Genomic DNA, 20,038 nt, shown 5'->3' with positions numbered 1-20,038 from the left:
CTAAAATCATAAATTTTCATCTAAAAATCATCACTTTTCATCCTATTGACCCGAGCTTTGATGAAGATGGTCAATTTTGATCTTGATGAAATGGACAATTTGCTGGATCAATTGCAACCTTTTTTTCAGGGGCAACCGCCTGGCAGGGGGGGGGGGGGGTGGGTGGATTTTGCAAGTATCGTGCTCTGCATGACGTCTTCTTGTTTGTTTGTTTGTTTGTCTGTTTGTTTGTTTGTTTGTCTGCACGGAACGTGAGTATGCTTTTCTCTGCAACCGTTGGCCCGATTGACACAAAAGTTAGCACCTCCTCCTGTAGATTTTTACTGATAATTATGACGTCATAGGTCACGTGATACAGGCGCCATCTTGTGAAAACTGAAAAACTTTGCACCTCTTTATCTCCATGGAAAAAATTGCAATATGGCTGGCTCATTGTCAAGTACTCCCAATGGGGAACAATATATGAAGAGCTCTTTTCCAAAACGCTATAAATTCATTTGGAGCATTTTGTGTAAAATGAGAATTTCTGCACAGCAAAGAAAATAAAGCAAACTTCCTTTTTTTTCTGTTTCAATGTTTAATATGCAAATATTAGAACATATCAAAGAACAAACTGAAAATCTAGTAATCTTTTTTCACAACAAATTAACAAAAATAATGAAGTTTTTTTCCAAAACGCTATATATCCACTGTGTGACAGTTCTTAAAAAACACCACAAGTCCAATGATGGACGTTTCTCAATGTCAGACTTGCATTGGAATGCAGGTCAGCCCTGTCCGGGCTCTTCATCACTGCTGGCTGCATCAGCCTCGCTCACCACTGACAAAGCAGAATCATAGAACGCCCGGACTTTGTCTGACGCTCCTATTTCCGCAAGGAGTGAAAACACATCACGCTTCTTCGCCTCTTTTACAGTGGTCTGCATTGGTAATGGATCAGGTCTGAATTCAGCCCATTTCTTGCCCCGTTTCAAAACACTGTGGTGGCAGTATTCAGCACTGTAGGAGGTTTTAAAACCCACTTGGCCATTTGTGAATTCTAGCATGCGGGCCTCACTAATTTTGAAGGTTTTCTTCGTCCTCACATGATGTTTGGTTGCTGATCGGTAATCAAACGACTGCCAGTCCTTTCCATACACGTAGACATTCCCAAATGTTTTCAAAATTGAGCAGTACTCTTCTGGGAGCAGGATGGTGTCCACTTTCCTAACTCTCTGTTCAATTCTCCCAAATACTCTATCTGCTGGTAAAAAGCTGTGCCCCCTAATTGGAAAGGTGTACTCAATCCTGAGACCAGGAATTGTTTGCTGAAGTGCCAAGAGCATGGATGCCATATTCATATTCTTATTTTGTCCAAAACATGAATCGCTGAACAAGCGAAGGCTTTTTTTCTCCCGAAGCGGACCATTGAGTGGGTGGCGGAAGCAATGATCCAGTGCGGAAGCTGTCATATTGCTGTCCTTTTTGTTTTGATTTTCCAGCCAGACATAAAGGTGGACATCCTCCTTGAGCTGTTTGCTCTCCTTACCATGATGCACAACAATACCAAACAGGTAAAGGTAGAGTTGTCTGGAATAATAGGCTTGGCCTATTGGTGTTTTGGGCAAAATTAGATTTTGCATCATGTCGAAGCAAACAGTCACGGAGTCCTCTTCGTCCCTTCCCAGCTGGTCATAGAATGCTCGTGCTCTTCGCCGATGCAAAATGAACAAGGCTGTTTCATTTTGCTTTTCAGCTTCTGACATGTTTGGATCCTTTATTCTCATCCTGTATTTGGCACAATTGGAACAGGCATCTGTGGCAGGATGGCCAAAGCCAAGGTTGAATTGGGATGAGAAAACAGAATAGTACAGAGAGTAGCTGGTTTGGGCGTGGTTTTGTGCCTCAAACAGCTGGTGCATTTTGTGCACACTCAAGTCAGTGGGGAGATATTTTCGCCCTGGAGCCCCCCTACGGCCGTAATGACTGGCCCTGCAGGTGAATGTTCCAATGTGATTGGAGATCAGATCCCTCTTGCTGTTGTTGATGTCTACTTTTCGGGTGCCTCCACTTCTTTCTGGGCGAGCCTCAGCAGTCTCCGCGTAATATCGGGCCACCCGGGACACTCTGTCCTTGCTGATCCCTGAAAAAATCAAAAGAATAATGCAATACCTGGTATAAAATGGCTAATATCGTATGGGGTGCAGGGGATCAATCTTGTGGAACCGATAGACAGAAATAATTTTGACTGTGGCTGTTTTAATCAGCCCAGCAAAGTTGCAACCACCTCGATTCCGCGTAGAATCTGCCTGGAGATGCTGTGAATCGGTGCTAATAATTTTTTTATGCATGATCATCGCTGACATACGTGGATTATGTAAATATTTTAAATGTTATCTGTGGTGGAGAATCTGGGTGCATGCATAATGGTGTGCAAATAGTAAACGCGAATAACATTCAATGAGCTTCCAGATGAAAGATATCTGCAATGAAAACAACACAAAAACTCACCCAGTACTGAGACGAATGTGTCTTTACAAACAGGAAGCTTGTCTGGGTGGTTCACCGTCAGCAGACTGAACTGCGCGGAAACATTCCTGTTTTACCTTCTGCCAACTGTATCCACCTTCTTGCGATGCCGCTTAACAGACGTGATTGTCATCAGCTGCAGAAATTCCCTGTCCTGATCTGCTTTCTTTGAGTTTCCGTATAATTTGTCAAAGTTCAGTCTGAGGTCGTCTTCTGTGAACTTATCAGCGTGACAACGATTTTGATTTTTTCCAGCGGTGTGTTTACATGCCACGGTTGGAACTTTACCAGCGCCAGAATGGCGAATTTTCTTAGCTTTTTCCCGTTCATGGTTGTCCTTATTCAACTTACGCTTTCTTCCTCCCGGTGAAAGCACCACTGCTTCGTCCATCCCATCAAAACTGTCCATTTTACAGAAGATTACGTCCAGGAAAATCACGCCACAGTCAAACAACGGAAGTCGCCATGTTGTGGAAAATTCCCCACGCGGATTGGCCGACAGGCAATATCGCGGTTTGGAATAAAAGTGGCATGGCGTTTGTCGCTCTTTGCAAAAAAGATCTAAACTGGGCTGCGTAAACTAACGGGAGATATCACGTTTTGAGAAAAAACGAATGTGTGATATTGACCGACTATCTGTTCACGAATGTTGGAGCCGGTAATCGCTTCTTTTTTTTTTTTGGCGTTTATCGCGTTTTGGAATAGAGCTCTTCATATATTTATGATGATGTCATCAGTGCCTTCATTATGACCTCATAATTAGACAAGTAGAATTCTTGATCTTATCAGTTTGACATTTCTTTAGCATGATCTACACAAAAATTGTATGGGAGAATTCAATTGATGATGTCACCGGTCATGTGGTTCGGCAACCATATTGGATTGAAAATGAAAAACATCTTCTTTGAAAAAAAAAATATCGAAAAATGGCTTACTAGATCGATGTGAAACTCCACACACATGATCTACTAGCCTTGGGGAATACAGTTGGAAAACTATTAAGTCATAGGTCATACCGTCTGGCAGCCATATTGGATTTTATGCAAAAACTGCATAAAGGAAATTATTGTTCTCCTCTGAAAGCACTGAACGTATCGATGCAAAATTCTAACCATATGTTCGACTACCTATGGGGATATCATTTGGGGGAAAAAACTTGTCACCGGTCACATGGTTTGGCTGCCATATTGGATTGAAGGGAAATATTCAAAAGACTGTTTCTCTGAAAGTACTCACCCTGTTGATGCCAAATTTTACAAATAACATCTCGTACCATTGCTGCATAAAGTTCGAAAATGGTGACATCATAGGTCACGTGATTTGTCAGCCATTTTGGATAGAAAAACGAACCATAACCAATCAACACAAAACCTCACACAAGTGATCCTCTACCCAATCATAGGCAGATTGTAAATATTTGATGTCATAGGTCACGTGGTTGGAAAGTTTTTCTGGTTGGAAGGTTGGAATGAAGATCGATGGTTTGCTTTACATTCAGCATTTAAAAGGATGTAACATGAACAAACATTCTGGGAAGGCAATGGCAAACCACCCAGTGTAAACCTAGCCAATAAACTTCTTTGGCAGCATTCAACGCTCTATAACGTGTATGGCACATCAAATTCAATTGAGAATGTGTGTATGTCAATAAAGTACATGCTATTAGGAATGTTTTTATCTGTATGGTATGTATTATTAGAAGGTGCGTATGTTTATGCAGTACATACAATTGGAATGTGAGTACGTCTATAAAATACATATGATTGGGATGTGAATCGATACAATAAAACCAAAAAAGGTATTTTTGTGGGCTGCATGAACGTACATCTATGTCGTCATTACACTACACAAACACAGCAGATAGTAAACACCACACAAAATACACCAAATAAACACGTGCCAGTGAAGGTCTGCAATCTCTGATGGCTCTGTCTTGTTTATCAATTGAAGTTTTGTCATCAAGTTTTCAACAAACCTCCGCCAACTTTAGTTTGAGTAGAAAGTGGACGTGGACGGGCTTTGCATTTGAAGATGCTTTTTAGTTTATCATAAGTAAAGAAAACTACAACAAAGTGAACTTTCATTGAACTGCAAACAGACAGACAAGTGCATCTTCAGGGAATCAAAAACAATCTATGAAGAATGTGTTGTGTGATCAGAAGATACTGGGTGAGGAAGACAACCGTGGACTCTTTTTGCTAATCGCTTCCACTATGTAAGTTGCGAGAGGAGGAGTAATGGCATGAGAAGTATTTTGAGTCAAGATCTATATCTCTTATTAAGAGCCGCAGTAAATCTTGCAAACATAGGGGCATTGCTTGCAACCTAATGCATGCACTTATGCTCCAATACTAATGATGATGACAATGTATACATCAAATACATTGTGCCTCTGAGGATTTTGCTTTATTTGCAGGCTTGTCCAAGTATGTGTAGAGAATAAAAGACACAAAAAAAGCAAATAAGGTCAAAATAACATGGCAGCTGTATAATTGGCAAGCACAATGCTTACCTGTGCTTGTGGTGGCATCACAAAATTGCCAAAATCGTCAGGGAGAAACAAGCAATGTAATAACATTAAATCACAGGAGAACAGGTTGGACAAAAGAGAGGATCGAGGGAGTGAAGATATGTACAGTAAAGGATGAGGCAGATTCACAGGAGAACAAGTTGGACAAAAGAGAGGATCGAGGGAGTGAAGATATGTACAGTGAAGGATGAGGCAGAGCCACAGGAGAACAAGTTGGACAAAAGAGAGGATCGAGGGAGTGAAGATATGTTCAGTAAAGGATGAGGCAGATTCACAGGAGAACAAGTTGGACAAAAGAGAGGATCGAGGGAGTGAAGATATGTACAGTAAAGGATGAGGCAGATTCACAGGAGAACAAGTTGGACAAAAGAGAGGATCGAGGGAGTGAAGATATGTACAGTGAAGGATGAGGCAGAGCCACAGGAGAACAAGTTGGACAAAAGAGAGGATCGAGGGAGTGAAGATATGTTCAGTAAAGGATGAGGCAGATTCACAGGAGAACAAGTTGGACAAAAGAGAGGATCGAGGGAGTGAAGATATGTACAGTAAAGGATGAGGCAGATTCACAGGAGAACAAGTTGGACAAAAGAGAGGATCGAGGGAGTGAAGATATGTACAGTAAAGGATGAGGCAGATTCACAGGAGAACAAGTTGGACAAAAGAGAGGATCGAGGGAGTGAAGATATGTACAGTGAAGGATGAGGCAGATTCACAGGAGAACAAGTTGGACAAAAGAGAGGATCGAGGGAGTGAAGATATGTACAGTAAAGGATGAGGCAGATTCACAGGAGAACAAGTTGGACAAAAGAGAGGATCGAGGGAGTGAAGATATGTACAGTGAAGGATGAGGCAGAGCCACAGGAGAACAAGTTGGACAGAAGAAAGGATCGAGGGAGTGAAGATATGTACAGTGAAGGATGAGGCAGAGTCACAGGAGAACAAGTTGGACAAAAGAGGGGACCGAGGGAGTGAAGATATGTACAGTTAAGGATGAGGCAGAGCCACAGGAGAACAAGTTGGACAAAAGAGAGGATCGAGGGAGTGAAGATATGTACAGTGAAGGATGAGGCAGAGTCACAGGAGAACAAGTTGGACAAAAGAGAGGATCGAGGGAGTGAAGATATGTTCAGTAAAGGATGAGGCAGATTCACAGGAGAACAAGTTGGACAAAAGAGAGGATCGAGGGAGTGAAGATATGTACAGTAAAGGATGAGGCAGATTCACAGGAGAACAAGTTGGACAAAAGAGAGGATCGAGGGAGTGAAGATATGTACAGTGAAGGATGAGGCAGAGCCACAGGAGAACAAGTTGGACAGAAGAAAGGATCGAGGGAGTGAAGATATGTACAGTGAAGGATGAGGCAGAGTCACAGGAGAACAAGTTGGACAAAAGAGGGGATCGAGGGAGTGAAGATATGTACAGTGAAGGATGAGGCAGAGCCACAGGAGAACAAGTTGGACAAAAAAGAGGATCGAGGGAGTGAAGATATGTACAGTAAAGGATGAGGCAGAGCCACAGGAGAACAAGTTGGACAAAAGAGAAGATCGAGGGAGTGAAGATATGTACAGTCAAGGATGAGGCAGAGTCACAGGAGAACAAGTTGGACAAAAGAGAGGATCGAGTGAGTGAAGATATGTACTGTAAAGGATGAGGCAGAGTCACAGGAGAACAAGTTGGACAAAAGAGAAGATCGAGGGAGTGAAGATATGTACAGTCAAGGATGAGGCAGAGTCAGAAGAACAAGTTGGACAAAAGAGAAGATCGAGGGAGTGAAGATATGTACAGTGAAGGATGAGGCAGATTCACAGGAGAACAAGTTGGACAAAAGAGAAGATCGAGGGAGTGAAGATATGTACAGTAAAGGATGAGGCAGAGTCACAGGAGAACAAGTTGGACAAAAGAGAGGATCGAGTGAGTGAAGATATGTACTGTAAAGGATGAGGCAGAGTCACAGGAGAACAAGTTGGACAAAAGAGAAGATCGAGGGAGTGAAGATATGTACAGTCAAGGATGAGGCAGAGTCAGAAGAACAAGTTGGACAAAAGAGAAGATCGAGGGAGTGAAGATATGTACAGTCAAGGATGAGGCAGAGTCAGAAGAACAAGTTGGACAAAAGAGAGGATCGAGGGAGTGAAGATATGTACAGTCAAGGATGAGGCAGAGTCACAGGAGAACAAGTTGGACAAAAGAGAGGATCGAGGGAGTGAAGATATGTACAGTCAAGGATGAGGCAGAGTCAGAAGAACAAGTTGGACAAAAGAGTGGATCGAGGGAGTGAAGATATGTACAGTCAAGGATGAGGCAGAGTCACAGGAGAACAAGTTGGACAAAAGAGGGGATCGAGGGAGTGAAGATATGTACAGTAAAGGATGAGGCAGAGCCACAGGAGAACAAGTTGGACAAAAGAGGGGATCGAGGGAGTGAAGATATGTACAGTAAAGGATGAGGCAGAGTGCTAATCAAGCTTCTCCTTTGGAACACTTCTTGACCGTAAATGTAAGTGTCGATTTCAGAAAATGTATGTAGGAGAGATGGTGGGATCTTGGAACTCCCTTTCATCACCACACCTTGACTCTTCACCTTTGCTGTAGAAGTTCCTTGCTGACCATTTTAAGAGAGCATCGCCAGTAGACTCTGAAAGGCCAGCACCTGCTCACTGCGGTACTACAGCATGAGATTTGGCCAGTATATAGTGCTTTTTATGCAGAGCAAACCATATGTTCGACTACCCAGTCTTGAGCTCATGGAAGAGCTAGAACACTGATGGATCAGGAAGCAACAGAACTAACGGAGCAGTGGAGAGAGAGGGGAAACAACAATAGCAGGGTTGAAGGATAAAACAGAGGGAGATGGGCAAGCAATGGACATGGGGAGGAATGAGGGGTAAGAAGGGATGCATGGAGGGACAAGATGGATATCGAAGGAAAGTATTCGGAAGGAAAAACTGGAAATTTGTAAGGAGGTGGACTTAGCTGTGAGGATAGAAAATGTCATGGTTTTGGATGGAGGATGATCTGAGATGGTGGTGAACAGTTGCCTTGAACACCTGGAGAATCTCAGGATGAGATTGAAGATAATATGGAAGTTCATGGTTCCAAAGGTGGGGGAAAAAGAGGAGCGAGAGGAACTTTTATTTGCCCGTTGCTTGTAGGAATTGCATTAATTGAATGAGGACTTTCATTTTTATGCGACTGCAGGATCTGACTCTGAACTTTTTGATCTGTTGACCTCTGCACATGAAAGGGCCGATCATCTCACCGGCTTTGTAAGTTCAATGTCTGGCAGCTCAAGATAGCAGGCCTCTTGGTTGTTTCACAACAGACTATTATTTGACTGTTATCGTACACATACTGGATAGTGCTTAGCGGTTAGGGTGCCGGCTTGGGATCCTAGGATCCTGGGTTCGAATCCCGGTCGATCGCTGAATTAACGCCAGGGGGGTTGACTCAGCCTGTCATCCTTCCGAGGTCGGCAAATTGAGTACCAGCTTGCTGGGATGAATGATCACGGTGTGTACCCCGGTTTAGAATAGGTACACCGTATCCCTGCGCATCGTAAGAGCGTGACCAAGGGTTGGCGTCAGGAAGGGCATCCGGCCATAAAAACATTGCCTCAAACAGGGAACCATGATTGTCATGGGGCCCCCAAGGCTCACCCCCGCTCTAGCGGGGGAAAATGGCCTTAAAACGATCATTCATTCACTGTATAGTGCTTCACAAAATGAACACAAATTAGCTGTTGTACTCCATGTACGAACATCTGTGTGGCCTTTAATTGAGGTCATCCAGCGACCATGAACCATGACTAGAGACCATGAAGGACGGCTGAAGGAAACAGTGAAAGAAAAAAAACTCCAAACTTCTTTCCTCTCCATTGTCGCAGATGCTACGTCAAAGGGACAAGGTAAACGTGTCAAATTAAAAAGAGATCCCTTTGATAATAATAATAATAATAATAATTCATTTATTTTGTATAGCGCTTTTCCAGAAGCCCAAAGGCGCTTTGACAGAGTGGCAAACATAATGCATAACAATACATGAAAACAACAATTGCAAAAAGACAAGAATCAATAGGGAAATATTTAAAGCAAAAGGAGGGAGAAGGAGAAGAGATAGTCAGGGGTTAAATGCTGTGGGTTGAATGTTGAATGCAGTGTTGAACAGGTGGGTCTTTAGTGATGTTTTGAATGTGGTGAGTGAGGAGGAGTCTCTGATGGTGTGAGGTAGTGAGTTCCAGAGGGTGGGAGCAGCGATGGAGAAGGCCCTGTCCCCCCAGGATCTGAATTTGGTCCGGATGGGGGGGGTCAGGAGGTTGGTACCAGCAGAGCGGAGGTTGCGGGTGGGAGTGTGTCTGGAGAGGAGGTCAGCCAGGTAGGATGGGGCCAGGTTATGGAGGGCTTTGTATGTCAAGAGGAGGATTTTATACTGGATTCTCTGGGGGATGGGGAGCCAGTGAAGCTTGTAAAGGACGGGGGTGATGTGGTCACGGGTCCGGGAATGAGTGAGTAGACGGGCAGCGGAGTTCTGAATGTATTGGAGTTTATTGGTGATTTTTGAGGGTGAACCATAGAGGAGGCTATTGCAGTAGTCCAGACGGGAGGTGATGAAGGCGTGGATGAGGGTTTCTGCAGCCGTGGAGGAGAGGGATGAGCGGAGACGGGCAATGTTTTTCAGGTGAAAGAAGGCTGACTTTGTGATCTGTTTAGTGTATTTGTCGAAGGAAAGGGTTTGGTCAAAGATGACGCCAAGATTCCGGATGTGAGGGGAGGTGGATACTGGGATACCGTCGATGTTGAGGGCAAAGTTATGGGTGGATTTTGTGAGCGTTTTTGGGCCAATGATGATTATTTCAGATTTATCACAGTTAAGCTTGAGGAAGTTGACAGTTATCACACAGTATCACAGAAGTATCACAGTTAAGCTTTGATGACAAAACTCATGCACATTAAGATGAAGGAGACATCAAGGAAAGTTCAAAGTAGAGCTCCATTAAGAAAGAACTTGAGTGTGTATTGGAAACATTGTCAAACATACAATCCAGGATTCGGACAATGAGGGACAGCCTGTGATTTTGGAGTTTAATCCATCAGGAAAGGAAGAAGAAGAACTTTCACAGCTATTACATGGCACACAGGGAGGCATATTTGTAGAAATTATGTGAGTTTCTACTCATGTGTGGTCATACGGTGGTTCGATGCTTCCTGGCAATCCTCCGTCTATGTTACGCTCGACGAACGTTACGCTAAACGGGACTAAAGGTGGATGTTCCATTGAAATGCAGCCCTTGCTCCCCAGAAGCTGATGGGGCTCGACGGGTAAACCTCTCCTGAAATGTTGATTTTCAGGAGACGAAAATACCAATGCTTCGGGGTGACCAGAGCAGTAGGTAAAACAAAATAAATATATTCCACCAGCAAAAAGTGATCTAAAATGGCGGAAGAAAAAAAATAACCCTGGGAAGTAAAGTTTGCCGAGTTGTCGTGAACAGTGAGCGGGTGATGAAGTAGAACTCTGCTGATAGTCCCAAGGGAAACCAAAGAACAGTGAAATACAGTATTTACACGCTCCACGTGATCACGGCCTTTTAGCTCCTCAACTCCTCGAGAGTCCAAAGTCTGCGCAAAACCGCCTCTTCTTCTTCACCCTGGTGCTTCCCTCATGTACTCAGACTTGATTGGTTGTTCCTGGTTTTAAACCACGCCTCACTAACCTAACTTTTGGGAGCAGAGCGTCAGTATGTGAGGGAAAAGGTTGGTGAATTGATTCTGCCTGCACCGCCTGTTCATGTAGAAACTGATGCATGTAAAACTATAGAAGTCGCTACATATTCATGTCTCCGAGTCTGGACCTCGTGAAGGTATTGATGGAAATCCGTACTACAAGAGAGCGGTTTGTGTCTGCGTCGCCATTTTTCTCAGAGATGGCTGAATGGATCTTCGTCAAACTTTCAGAGGTTCATGAGTGTCGAGGAGTATTGTAGGCAAACATTTTTGTAGTTTTGCTTTCCAAAAGATTCCATTCCAAGAAAATTCCTAAAAATAACATTTTGGAATGCCAAAGTGAAGAATTTCAATGCTAAGATTAATCTTCAGTACTTATAATAAATATGACCCGACTGCAACGCCACAATGAGCCGGTGAAGCCAAAGCCTCTATTGAACTTTTTCGCAATTGTTTATGCATACTTCCGCATCCGCAAGATGATGGCCTCCATGGAGCGATTTGGTGCGTCAAAGCTTCGAAATTCTCAAAGGATCCAGAAAAATCTGGCTTATTTTAATTACAAATTAGAGGTGCATAAGATTGTGAATCAAAAAAAGATGGGTGAAACAAACTCCTATTGAACTTTTTCGCAATTGTTTATGCATACTTCCGCATCCGCAAGATGGCGGCCTCCATGGAGCGATTTAGTGCGTCAAAGCTTTGAAATTCTCAAAGGATCCAGCAAAATCTGGCTTTTTAACATAATACGCGTTCATTGACAACACCGGCTTCGCCGGCTACTAGCGCTAATTTGAGTAATACAATACAATATATGCAGAATTTGGAAGTGTGAATGCAGATATTACAGGTAGAAAGAAGTGTGTGGGTGCTGAAATTGTCAAGGTAAGCGGATGATGAGCAAGGAGATTGATAAAAACTCGTGAGGACCTAAAAACAAAACTGAAGTGACAGTGTAGGTTGGTAAAATAGAATAACAAGTATAGAAAAGGGAGAGAATGAGTTTAAGAAAATAAGTAAATGTGGACGGTAGACTTAAGAATCTATATAATAATACACTTGTTCATCCGTCTATCAGTGTGTAACATTCCTTTCCACCCATTGGTTCGACAGCTGCCCTGACTCCACCCAAACCCATGTATATGTAAAGTCCGTCATGTAGTGCAGCTGTGAGTCAACACTAGTCGGAGTCAGAGTAGTATAAGCTGGCTCAATGAGACATAACATGATGGGTGGGACATATAAAGGAGAGGAGATATCCGACGGACAATTTAGCTCAGATCGGGTATGTCGCAAAAACTGAGTGAACGGTGATCTGTGGAGGAAAAACTTGCTTCATTGATGGCTTCCTTATAGGATCAACCATGGGAGATCGTCAAAACTACAATCGATATTCCTATTAATATGACAAGGTGGTACGGCGTCTAACCAGACAATTTGGTACATCGTAGTCGACGGAAATGGCCCCAGTTCAATAAATGCAATGGAAATGGCGACCTCCAGATATTATTGAGCCGCTATCAGGTGTGGCAATGATTTACAGGTAGAGCTTGCTTATGCCCAGACATGACAGGGGCAGGATTCCAAAAGCTGGCCGGTGACTATTTTGCAGTGACTGTTAAACGGATTTAGTCTTTCAGAATCATCAAAATAGGCCAAACAATTTCTACAGAGTGACAGAGTTACTTACTAGCTGGCAATAGATGTTTGGGAGCAGAACTCCATGATGTGAACAGACTCGTCATGCTGCAAGTACGGAGAATGGTCGACAGTGGGGGAGACCCACAGGATTTATATATCGAGAGGATTTTATCAGCTGATCGAGATTCTAGGTGATGCAAAATGGTGTTGAAGTTTGTCCGTGTAACTGTTGCACTCTTTATAGAGAAAAAGAACACCAGCAGTAGACATGAGGAGAGGTTCCTCATTTGTAGGAGTGTTTGAATAGGGTTTGGGATGTGTTTTGAGAGTGCAATGTGAGCAAAGGATAGCCTGTAGTGATGGAGGAGGTCAGACATATGTACCGGGAGTAACTTCTGAGTTGTGAACGACTGGCAAGCAGCTACAGCCCGAAGCAATCATTCATTCCTGACACGGAGAGTGTAAGATGGTTCCGGGCAGCACTTCAACACTCCTAAATCAGGTCTGGGCAGTTGCTCTCTACAACCTACTACCTAAAAAATCTGCCACAGTTATGGTGATAGGGTTCTGCAGTTGGACATGAATACATATCTGGGGGGGTTGTGCTGACAATTTCCACCCTTTTCCAGAAACTTCAGAAGCTGGAGTCGGACTCGATTGTGCAGATAGAACGCACCTTGTATTTGCGTGTTGCTATTTGCAGTGGCCTGCAGTGCAACTTAGGTGACATATCAGAAGAAAAAAGCTCCCTTCTGGCAACTTTAACTTATCCCATGTTCTGGCTCCTCTACCCTGAACAGTATAAAATATTCCCATCTCAAAATTGAATGTGATGAAATGAACTTTGGAAATACAACTGACAATTTAGAAAGCATTTTTGGATTATTTTCCAAATAAGAGTGGAAAGATAAGTGGAAGAATTGCAAATATTGAAGTGGACAGTTTTCTTGAATCCAGTAAGAGTCACAAGACATTAATATGATAAGCATTCTGGTATTTTTTGTTTGTTTGTTTTTTTTTTTAATATACAAGATCGAGGCTAGTGAAAGAGCTAACATTAATCACACAAAAAGTCAAACCGACACATAAAATATATAAAAAGGGGAGCGGAACACAAGATGGGGAGAGAGGGGGAAGGACACAAACACAACATTTGAGAGCAGGGACAACGAGAGATCTGTGGGGGGGAGAGGGCTTGGGGGGAGGTGGGAGAAGTATAAAACACAAAGACACTGCAAGGACTTTCAGGAAAGAAGTTGGAATTTCAAAAAAGTGGATCTGGGATGAATTAGCGGGGGTAGAAAAGGTCAAGGTTTTGGATGGGGGAAGATAAGAGATGGTGGTGAACAGCTGTTTTAAAGACCTGGAGGGAGGTGTGGGATTGAAGAGAGTGAGGGAGTTTGTTCCAGAGGCGGGAGAAAAGAGGAATGAAGGAGTGAAGGTGAGCAGAGAGCCGAGATTTCGGCAATTTAACCATAAGAGGGTTGCTGGCAGATCTTGTGCGACCTGTCGGAATATTTGGGGGACAGAGCCCAGAAATAGCTGGGGGAGCAAGGCCGGACAGGAGTCGGCAGAAGACAGAAAGACAACCAACCTGCCACTGCGGTGAGTGAGCGGAAGGCCCTCGGAGTTAGCTTCATCGCGGGAGATTTCAATGATTCTGAAAGCTTTGGTTTCAACAGCGTGAAGACGAGCTCGGTGTGAGGCAGGAGCACCGGCCCAGAGGGGGGAACAGTACTCCATTGAGCTGCGGATGAAAGCCTTGTGTGTGGTGAGGAGCTCAGGTGTGCCAAGGAAGGACTTCGCACGACTGAGGATGCCCAGTCGGCGACTGGCTTTGGAGGCCAGCTTGGAAATGTTGCAAATAATAGCTTGAAGCTTTAGCCAAGCAGCTTGTAGGTTTGGCAAAACTTAATTTTTCAATTTGCTTGCTCAAGACTGCACATGTGTCACAGGTTTGCAACACATTAGCATGAAATTAATATCAAGCCCAATGAAAACTAAGGGAGAGTATAAGGGTTTGTGGGGAAGGGGTAGGCTTTCTCTTCTTCTTTCCTCTTTAATGGCCACAATTATTCCCACATTCTTGTGCGATTGGTCGGGGGAAGTTTTGGCCCAAGTCGTTTATGAACTGGCTGGCCGGACCTGATGTTCGACGAAGGTTAGGGCAGGAATTCAACACCTAGTTTAACATCCATCTGAGGAACGGCACACACATTCATAATTCACCCAGCCCGTGAAGCACCGGGATGACGGTTTATAGCCGGGACGAGATTTGAGCCCAGGCTACATGGCTTAGAGGGGAGTGTGCGTACCTCTAGTCTGGGCCATGGGCCATCCTTGCGGATAAAGGAGTTAGCTAAAATGAGAAAACTTACATTTGAGAAAAGGAAGGATTATTTAGGAGTAGAAAGGAGTTTTGAGCAGTGTGGGAGAAGTGGGGAAAGAAAAGAAAGAAGTTTGGGAGAAGATTGGAGACTGGGGAGGGAAGGGAAGAGGCATGTTTGGAGTATAGGTGGTGAAGATCAAAAGCTCTGTGCCAAATATAAGCGCATAACAAAAAAGAAAAATCACCCTTAACTGGACAGCAAAAGGACATAAATGAACACAACCAATAATATTAGGAATTGAAAAGGTAAACAGGAATTGCGCTACCAACAAGGTCAACCTCAGCATCAAATGTAGTCGCAACCCCAAGGCGTGAGCCTTTAAAATAATCCCAACAGTAAACTTAACCCTATAACATTAACTCCAGTGGAAATTAATGAACAAGGCTAACCTCAGACCTCAGTACAAATGTAGCATGAACCCTCTCCTCCCCCATTGAACCATCTTCCTCAAATCTGCCCCTCAGACTAGAAGCTCACTGTTTCCTTCCCTCTCCTCTCCCTCTCTCTCTCTTGTTCCTGTTTGTCTATTCCCTTGCCTCTTGCGTCCACTTATTATGCCACTGCACCATGGCCATGTACGTATTGCCTTCTATATACCCTGTGTCAATAATGGCCTCTTTCATGAGTTGAATAACTCTTTCGTGAGCCTGGATTTGTCTACAAAAAGTTTTCATAGGCATTAAAAATTCCAAGAATAGTGTACATCACAGCATATTCAAATTGCTGGATTTGAATTTATGGGAGTCGACTGTACTATGTTGAATTGTCCATTGTCTACTAATGCCCTTGCACTTTAGCTCTTTCACGAGCCTCGATTCAGTATACACAAAAAAAAAAAAAAAAAAAAATTCATGTAAAACAAGCATTCTGAGTATTGCGCTGCAATACATGTCCCCTACCAAAATTCAAAGTGCCATAACTTTGTCAAAAATGATCGAATATGCAAATTTATGCACGGTTGATGCTGGTTTTCAAACTTGATCTGAGGTATGCTGAGACACATGTGTGTCACGCCTCACCTCGTTGATAAGCCCGCATGGTCGCTCCGTGGAGCGGCCTGCACGTATTGCACTGTGTGAATTATATAATTACCAACTCACGGTCTGAGGTACTAGCGATTCAAGAGATATCCATTTAAAAAAATATTTTCGTTCAATTAACGATATCTGCCAAACCACGTGCCCTATCGCAAATTCCAAAAGGATATTTTAGTGCTGATCTGTGAAGTTTCCCCTCGATTGGATCAAAAATGAGGGAGGAGCTCGGTTTTAAAGGTTCATGCTTAAAAACGTCATAACTCTGAAACCATGTGACGCATGACGTCATGCTCGCTGACTTTTTTGTTCGGCATGGGTATGCGATTCTGCCTGCAAAGGTTGGCCTCGATCTGTTCAGCCGTTGCAGAGAAAAAGGGGTTTTCGTGTTTTCACGAAAAACAATATGGCGGCCGAACCACGTGACATGTGACGTCATAATTACCATTAAAATATTCTACAGACCGAGTCCATCATATGGTGAAAATTTTGTCTCAATCGGTCCTATTATTGCAGAGAAATTGGTTTTTAAAGGAAATTAAAACTTAAAATGGCACTGAGTTAAGGATCATCAGGATTATCAGAATTACCAAAGTTCAAAGTGCCATAACTTTGTTAAAAATGATCGAAACGTCGTGAAGTTCGAACTTGACCTGTAACTTATGATGAGGAAACGATGTGCCAAGTTTGAAATCATGAGCATTAAGCGTTTAGAAAAAAAGTCCGGAAAACTGTTCTTTGCGTGACGGACTGACGGACTGACAGACTGACGGACTGACGGACGGAGGGACGGCGTGCAAACCTATAGTCCCCTCCGGTGTACACCGGTAGGGGACTAATAACACGAACATCTCCTAATACCCTTATCCAAAATGTAATTTATGTACAAACTCCTCTAGGAGCCTCAGATCACAATAAAAACGAGAAAGCATGTGAAAATGCAAAGCCAGACTGCGTCGTCCGTTTGTATTCAGCCAGCTTCTTCTTCTTCGCCCTCTTTTTATGCTCAAAATCACGAAAACAGTTTTAAGAAATATATAAAATGGAAATTGATGATTTTATGCAGCCTTGACCTTTAAGCTTTAGATCTAAAAAAAAAGTAATCAGCTTCTACCTTTTGATTGGTGAACCAATTATATGATGCAATATGCAAATTCTTAAAATTCCAGGTCAATTGGACAAAAATTGCCGATTTTATGCAACGCTTGACCTTTGACCTTTTGATCTAAAAAAACAAACAATTGATTCCTACCTTTTGATCAGTGAACCAACTCAGTGACCCAATATGTAGATTCTTAAAATTTCAGGTGAATCGGATTAAAATTGACTGTTTTATGTGACAATGACCTTTTGACCAAATTATTAATTTACCTTCTCCATATTCTTATAATAAAGCTTTGTTGAAAATTTGATGACAAAACTGAAATGGGAAATTGTAATTTCAGGTCATTTGGATGAAGATTGATTATTTTGTGATGCTGACCTTTGACCTTTTGACCTTTTGACAAAAAATTTTAATTTTCCTTCTCCATATTACACAGATTTATATGGTGAAGGCAAATTATAGAGAAGAAGAATTTGCCTTCTTCCCTATATAAAACCACCGTTTAGAGGCCATTTTTCCCCGCAAGCGGGGGTTGGCCTTTTTCGGGAACCGTGGTTGTTGTTGTTTTTTGGTCCCCTTTTTGAAGCAATGTTTTACGGCCGGATGCCCTTCCTGACGCCAACCCTTTTTGCCACCTTTAACGACAAACAGGGAATTACCAGTGAACTGGTACTCAATTAGCCGACCTCGGAAGGATGACAGGCTGAGTCAACCCCCCTGGCGTTAATTCAGCGATCGACCGGGATTCGAACCGAGGATCCTAGGATCCTAAGCCGGCACCCTAGCCGCTAGCCCAAAATGATCAATGATGTCCCAGAGATGTTCAATTGCTTTAACATCTGGTGAGATGGCAGATCAAGGTGTCATGACATTAATGATGGCACGTGATAAAAACGTTCCTTGTTCCAATGGCGCTGTGAGCAGGAGCAGTATCGTGCATAAAGATAATTCCTCGACCATGTTGTTGAAGTGTAGGCAACACATGTAGAAAGCATCAACCTGCCAATAGCTGCCATGGATCTGGATGAAGTTGGTGTGAAAGATTTCAGTAATACCATCCCACATCACGACACTTCCATTTCCAAAAATTGCAGCTTCCTGGACACAAATCTGGGTATTGTGTTCTGTAGACCCATGTAGACTCATTGTGTCTTCTGCAGACCCATGCATGGCCATCATGCCTTTCAAGGAGAAACCTGGATTCATCACTTAACATAACACGTGCCCATGGTCTCCATGTCCATCGGACGTGCTGATTTCACCATTGCAAGTGTGCTCGCATATGTCATGCTGAAGTATTTGATGCTGAACAGGACGACGAGCATGGGTGCCTCAAGACACTGGTAGAAATTATCCTGTGAGGTCCAGGGTGTGTGTTTTGCAGAACTCTGGAAAGTTAGCCCTGGGACGTCCACTCCTTGGCATATCTCTTGGTGATCCAATAGTTTGACAATGTCTTCTGAGGTCGGTCATAAACAGTTTCTCTTCTCACGTTAAAGAACCTTCCAACATTGCTAACGGAAGACCCTGCTTTACGGTGTCAAATGTTTGATTGCTCTCATTTTCTGACAGACGTGGAATTTGCAATGGATTGTTAAAGAATTCCTCACAACTCCTCTAAAAACCAAAGGATGCATGAGTTGCACGTGACAAACGATTATTGCATGAGGCAATTATGTTGCATGGAAACTTGTAATCAGGTGTTCTACACATCCCTCGTGCCAAAAAGACACTTGGAATGAACATTGATTGAATGAACAATGAATATTCATTCAATGAATGAATGCCGGAACAGTCATTTAACAATTACATTATGAATTTTACTTTTTTTTTTTTAATGGCATAAAGTATACATGTTAATTATTTATTTATTTTTCCAGTTAATTTTAATCACGTGTGATTTAAACCACATATTTGAAAGCAACACACTGTATTATCATTGTTAATTAAAAAAATAACAAGGAGTTGAAACTCTAGGTCTAGGTCCTCCATCTTTTGGGTGGTATGGGGAATAGATCTATGTAATATGACAGTTAAATCTTGAACTGGTTTTTGTAACATCATGTACATAAGGCAAATTATCGAGATGTTTGCCATGGCAACGTAATTCAGCCAATCACCGCCACAATCCAGTTGAGATAATGTCATGAGGAGTAGATATCTGCAATATGAAAGCGAAATGTTCAACGGTTTGTGAAATATTGCGTGCACAAAAGTACATGGACGGATGATGGTTAGTCGGATGGAGCTCATTTTGAGAAGGGGGAGGGGACATAAAGTATAAAGGACAAAGGATGGATTTTTGATTGGTCAGAGCAGCATGTACCCCAAGGCTAGCCCTTTAGTCTGGAATATTTGATTTCACTATAATTGCTTACCTTACTTTCTATGCACTCAGCCACTCTTACCTTAAACACCAGTCTTGTTTGCTTTGTAAAACAAGGACATTCCCTGGACTCTGCCATTGTTGTATACAGGTGTGTCAGGCCAAAAACAATTGATTACAATAAACAAACCATTTTATTGATCTATAGCTACCCTTCCAAAGGCCTGACTGAGTATTTGTAGTTCTCCATTAATATACTGTCTCTGGCTGGCAGGATGGCTTAGAGATAGGCACACTCACCTCTGAACTGTCTGACCTGTGTTTGAATCTCAACCCAGCTATAAACGGCCATTCTGGTGTTTCCCGTGCAGGGTGATTCATTAAGGTGTGCGTCATCCACAGGAAAGACATTAAGCTGGACGACTCACCTGCCTGCACTAGTCGTTGCTGGGATTTAAAGATCCCATGGTGTCCTTCGTGAAGCAGAAGGCCTGTTATTGCCTGCACGCTAAACAAATACCGAATTCCTGCCAGTCGAACGTCCGGCCAAGCCAACCGGTTCTAGATAGACCTGGGCCAAGATTAGCGGCGGAAATGTTAACCCTCCGGCTGAGCACACAAGAAGGTGGAATTAGTTGGAGTGGTTAAAGAAGAAGATGAAGAAAAAGAAGACTTAACGTACTGTCTTCCAAAATACTTACCATGATCCAAGTTGTTACAGGTTTTGGTAATTATAGTGATAGCTACAAATTAATTGATACGATCAAGTTCAATATAATTAAAGG

At 42.9% G+C, this 20,038-nt stretch overlaps 1 long non-coding RNA gene across 2 annotated transcripts in view; it reads right to left on the bottom strand.

The window, feature by feature from the left end:
• The window catches only part of LOC137430670 (uncharacterized), a 38,849-nt gene extending 19,111 nt beyond the window's left edge, over positions 1-19,738 (bottom strand). For both annotated transcript variants that reach the window (XR_010985149.2, XR_013624187.1), the window contains exon 1: positions 19,682-19,738. This is a non-coding gene — a long non-coding RNA (uncharacterized LOC137430670). The remainder of the gene's footprint in view (positions 1-19,681) is intronic.
• Between the last annotated feature and the right edge of the window lie 300 nt (positions 19,739-20,038).

This window comes from Myxine glutinosa, chromosome 7 (genome assembly GCF_964187855.1).
Source record: "Myxine glutinosa chromosome 7, kmMyxGlut1.1, whole genome shotgun sequence".
NCBI lineage: Eukaryota > Metazoa > Chordata > Myxini > Myxiniformes > Myxinidae > Myxine > Myxine glutinosa.
This window is presented reverse-complemented; position numbering and strand designations above follow the sequence as displayed.